This window comes from Lemur catta, chromosome 4, assembly GCF_020740605.2.
Source record: "Lemur catta isolate mLemCat1 chromosome 4, mLemCat1.pri, whole genome shotgun sequence".
Classification (NCBI taxonomy): domain Eukaryota; kingdom Metazoa; phylum Chordata; class Mammalia; order Primates; family Lemuridae; genus Lemur; species Lemur catta.
The window spans coordinates 22514809-22520808 of record NC_059131.1 but is presented as its reverse complement, the minus strand read 5'-3'; positions in this window follow the sequence as shown (position 1 = coordinate 22520808).

The following is a 6000-nucleotide window of genomic DNA, read 5'->3' as shown; positions in this document are numbered from 1 at the left end:
TTTCCACCTTAGCTGCACTTTCCAATTTTTTACTGTAATGTTTTTCCTATAGGTCAGTTATAAGAATTTTCTAATTTCCATTATGATTTTTTTTATGCATGATTCATTTAGAGGTATGTTAATTTCCAAATGCATGGGGAAATTTATGTTATTTTTCATCACTGATTGCTAATTTAATTATATTGTGGTCAGAGAATATAGTCAGTGTGATACTGATCCTATAAGTGGTTGAGACTTGTTTGGCTTATTCATAGTTAATTTTTGTAAATGTTCCATATAAATAAATGGGTATAATGGGTGGATGAATGGATGGATAAATGGATAGATAGATGAGATAGGTAGATAAATGGACAGACATAGGGAAAGAAATGGAGATGCTAAAATTTATTCTAAGAGTATTTGAGAAGAATAATGTATTCCATAATTGGAGAGAGCAGAATTCTTCATGTATCCATTGATATCAAGTTTGTTACTGGTGCTGTTCAAATCCCCTATATCCTTACAAGTTTTTTTTTATGATCTAACAATTATGAGATGTGTTAAATGTGCTAAAGTAACTCACTATGAATATGGATTTGTCAATTCTTCTTTTACATGCTCTTAGGCTATGTCTATTTTTTCTGGTAGTATTGAAGCTATGTAAGATTTCTCTTTGTTCGTGTTTAATTGGTATATATTTTTCCATCCTTTTACTTTTTGGAGTCCTTGTTTTTTTATGTTTCTTTGGAGTCCTTATATTTTTTATGTTTCTTGTCAATAGAATATAACAGAATTTTGTTTCTTTCAGACCATCCAGTAATTTCTATTTAAACTAGCAAGTTTAGTCCATTTGCATTTACTGAGATGACTGATACATTCAGTTCCATTTCTGGCAAAGACATGTTGGTTTCTATATCTACTTTTTTTTAATTTAATTTTTTTAAGCTTTATTGAGATACAATTGACATACAGTAAACAGCACATACTTAAAGTGTGCAATTTGATAGGTTTTGACACACGTATATGCCCATAACCATCACCGCAGCCAAGATAATGAACAGTCCATCATTCCCCCCATGTTTCCTCACTTCCCTTTGCGGCTTCTCCTCCTTGCCCTCCCCAGCTCCCATCCCGGAGCAAACATTGATCTGCTTTCTGTCGCTACAGGTTAGCTGGCATTTTCTAGAATTTTATATATATGTAATCATGAAATACGATCTCTATATTTAGCTTCTTCCGTGCAGCATAATTATTTTGAGATTCACTCATGTGCATTCTCTTTTATTGCTGAGTAGTATTCCCTTGCATGGATATGCTGTAATTCATTTATCCATTAACCTATCGGTGGACATTTGTTACAGACAAAACTGTTATGCTTATTTGTGTACAAGTCCTTGTTACAGACATATGCTTTCATTTCTCTAGGTACAAAACTTGGAGTGCAATGGCTAAGTCACATAGGAGGTGTATGTTTAACATTTTAAGAAGTTGTCACACTATTTTCTATAGTGGTTACAATATTTTATATTTCTCCAAGCTGTATATAAGAGTCCCACTTTCTTGGTGTGGTCAGTATTCTAATTTTAGCCTTTCTAATAGATGTGTAGTGATAATTTCACTGTAGTGGTTTTAATTTGCATGTAACTAATGACTAATGATGTGTTTATTTGCTGTGCAGCTATTTTCTTTGGTAAAGTGTCCATCATAGTCTTTTGCCCATTTTAAATTAGGTTTTTTTCTTTCTTATTATTGGGTTTTGAGAGTTCTTTATATATTCTGTATGCAAGTCCTTTATCAGATTTATGCTCTGCAAATATTTTCTCCCACTCTGTGGCTTATCTCTGATTCTTTTAACAATGTCTTTTGAACATCAGAGTTTTTTAATTTTGAAGAAGTCATATTTATCGATTCTTTCTTTTATGGGTTGTGCTTTTGGTGTTATATTTTTAAAAGTCTTGGCCTACCCCAAATTTACAAAGATTTTCCTGTTTTCTTCCAGAGGTTTTATAGTTTTAGTTATCACATTTAGATGTATGATCCATTTTGAGTTATTTTGTATATACAGTGCAAGTTATGAATTAAAGTTTGCTTGCTTGTTTGTTTTATGCATATGCGTATCCAGTTGTTCCAGTGCCACTGAAAAGGGATACCTTATTCTCTATTTAAGTTTCTATTGCTCAGTCTTGAAGCTCTCACTACTCTTCACTGTGACCCTCCATCAGGTACTATTGAGAAAGATTGGGAGAAGGCAGAAGACCTTACATTAGGCAATAGGCTTAAAGCTAATCTGCTGCCACTCGAGGGCAGGTCCAAAATGCCAGCCACCTCCCAGACCCTCTCTTTTACTAGGATAAAGTCTTAAGATACTGGAAGGACAGGAAACCAAGGGCCCAGGCAAAAATCCATTGTACCTGGATGAAGGTAGAAGCAAAAGCCATTTGACATTGGAGGAGGGGCAGGAAACCCTTCTGCTCCCTGACTACTACTGGTGAGTGGCAAAAAACACACTCAGTCTTAGGATCGTGCACTGATACAAAGCAGAGGTCGGTTATCACTGGGGTTGGGGACATGGTGAGGCAGGAATCCCTCCCCTGCCCAAAATGCCCCACAGGTAGGAGGCAAGGTGTGGATGCCACAAAATGGAGAGGCAAGAATAATGAGGTCTAGGTGCATAAAGCCCATCTAAGACTAAGATGAAATCAGAAAATCCCAGAATCCCATCTTCTCCTAACATGAGCCTCATGCTGAGTAATTAGCAATAACAGTCTATAGCTGGGGAAGAATACAGAGGGTCTTTCTCTGTGGTGTAGGCATAGAGGGCCCCTGAAAGCTGAGGGGGGAGTAGGAACAATGACAAAAATCTTTTGACACCCCAGGGCCCATATGAAATGCAAGGTAGCTTCAGCCCACCATTGAAGGGATTTGAAATGTGTGTTGCACTGAAGTAAATTATAACAACTACAGAACTAAAATCCAGCACAGCTACTGATTATATTGACTCAACCCCACACACTAATAGCCTGACAGATATAGAAGGATACCTACTTCCTGGTATAAATACCATTTACCTCAGTCTTTACTGTTATTCTACAATGTTCGGAACACAATAAAAAACTACAAAAACACACTCATATACACATTTACAAGGAACACAAAAAAGCCAGAAAATAAACGTCCTATTGTAAAGAGATAAAATAATTCACAGAACCAGACCCACAGATAGCACAGATATTGGAACTATCAAGGGCTTTAAAATAATTATGATTTTGTGGAAAAGGATCCTAGTGGAAAAGGCAGACACCATATGTGAACAAATGGAGAGATGGAATTATAAAACAATCAAATAGAAATGCTAAAATAAAAACAAGATAAAGAATTTCTTTGATGGCTTATAAGCAGACTGTATACAACAGAGGAAAGAAAAAGAAAACTTAAAGATAGGTCAATCAATAGAAATTGTCTAAATTGAAACATAAAGAGGCAAAGTAACAGAAACTACAACAAATAAGAAGAGTATCCAAAAGCTGGAGGCAGTATGCATGTCAATTATCTAACATTGGAATCCCAGAAGGGAAAGAGAGAATGGCACATAAGAAGAATTTGAATATATAATGTCCAAAATTTTCCAAAATTAATTAAAAGCAACAAACCATAGTTCCATGAAATGCAGAGAACCCCAACCATGACAAATAAAAACAAAGTAAAACTACGCTCATATAGTCAAATTATTGAAACCCAAAGATAAAGAGAAAATCTTGAAGGCAACCAAAGGGGAGGGCAGCCATATACAGAAAAGAAAAAGATTAGAATTATGGCAGACCTCTAATCACAAACTCTGCAAACCAGAAGCTACAAAAACATCTTTAAAGTATTGGCAGAAAAAAAAAAACAAAAACGCAAAAACCTGTCAACTCATAATTTCATGCCCAGTGAAAATATCTTTTGAAAACAAAGACAAAATAAAGACTTTTCAGGCTAACCCTGAGAGAATTGATTACCAGCAGGTCTGCCCTATAAAAACTGTTAAAAGAAGTCTTGCAGGCAGGAGAATATCAGATGGAAATTTAGATCCATACAAAGAAATGATTGCTGGAAATGGTAAAGATGGGGGTAATTATGAAAGACTTTGTTCTTTTTTAAAAAAATCTCTTTACAATAAATAAAATGTATGACAATAGTAGCATAAAGAATGGAGGGAAGAAATGGTATTATACTGTGTTGAGCTTCTTACACTATAGTATAATGGTGTAATATTTGTAAACTCTAGTGCATGAATCTAAAAACAAAAAGAAAAATGGAGACTTGAGTCACAAAATCTAAATAATATATGCCCCCACAATATATAGTTGATACAATTATTTTTAAGTGAAAAGGACAGGTAAAAAAACATCAGAAATAAAATAAGTTTGCTAATTGCTTTGTCTGTGACATGTGATAATGAAAAAGGTGACAAGTTGAGCAACAGAAGTATGTGCATATTTAACATGGCAAAGAGACATACAAAAAAATACTGTTATTAACCAAGGTAGCATGGTAGAGGAAAGGGAGGGGAGTAGGAAGGAAGAGGAAGCATGCTACTTTCATTCTTGTTAATAGAAAAAAAAACTATTCTGTCTAAAGAAAGCTAAGGATATCAAAGTTTTAATCATAAAGTTAAGCACTAGAAAAACAACAAAAATTCACTGTACTGAGATGAGAAGAATACAGGATAGAAAAGGCTAAAAGGAAAAGAATAAGAAAAGAAAGCCAAAATGTAAAAAATAAAAAGGTAAATATAAGGTAAATACAAGAAACATGACATGAAATTATATGACAAAACTCAGAACAAATATATTTCTCATATTCATAAGTGTAAATGGGCTAAATTCACCTCTCAAGAAGATTTTTATTAATAGATTGACTTGCAGAGCAAAACCCAACTCTGGGCTGTATTCAAAAGTCACACCTAGAACAAAGTGAGCCAGAAAGGCTGAAAATTTAAAGAAAAAGGGGGGGTGGGCAAAGTTATGCTAGGTAAATGCCAGGAAGAAGAAATCAGGAATCATGAAACTAATATAAGGAAAGGAAGAATTTGGGTCAAAGAAATTATTAAACAAGTCAAAGATACTTTATAATGCCAAAGGTTGTAATTCACAACTGAGGTGTAAGAATTATGAATATTTATGTGCCCGTCAACATAGTAGCAAATTTCATACAGCAAAAATTACCAGAAAAATCAGAAGAAATTGAAAAACACACATAGCAGGGGATTTTATTTTATTTATTTATTTTTATTTCAAAATATTAAGGGGGTACAAATGTTTTAGTTACATGGATACCTTTTATAATGCTTAAATCAGAACTTTTAGTGTGCCCATCACCCAAATAGTGTTCATTGTACCCAACAGATAGATTTTTACTCTTCCCTTCCTCTCCCCTCCCCCTTTCTTGGTGTCCAAAGATATTTACACCTCTTTGTGCCCATGTATGCCCATGAATTAGCTCCCAATTATTAGAGAGTACATGTAGTATTTATTTTTCCATTCCTGATATACTTCACTTAGGATAACGGTCTCCAGTTACATCCAAGTTGCTACAAAAGACATTATGTCATTGCTTTTTATGGCTGAGTAGTACTCAATGGTATATATACACACAACATTTTCTTAATCCACTCATGAATCGATAAGCACTTAGGTTCATTCCACATCTTTGCAATTGTGAGTTGTGCTACAATAAACATTCAGAAGCAGGTGTCTTTTTAATGAAATGACCTCTTTTCCTTTGAGTAGATACTCAGTAAGGAATCTCCATACTGTTTTCCTTAGAGATTATACTAATTTGCAGGCCCACCAGCAGTGTATGAGCATTCCTTTCTCTCTACATCTTCACCAGCATCCACTGTTTTTTGACTTTTTAATAATGACCATTCTGATAGGGGTAAGGTGATATGTCATTGTAGTTTTAATTTGCATTTCCTTGATGATTAGCGATGTTGAGCATTTCTGCATATGTTTGTCGGCCATTTGTTTATCTTCCTTT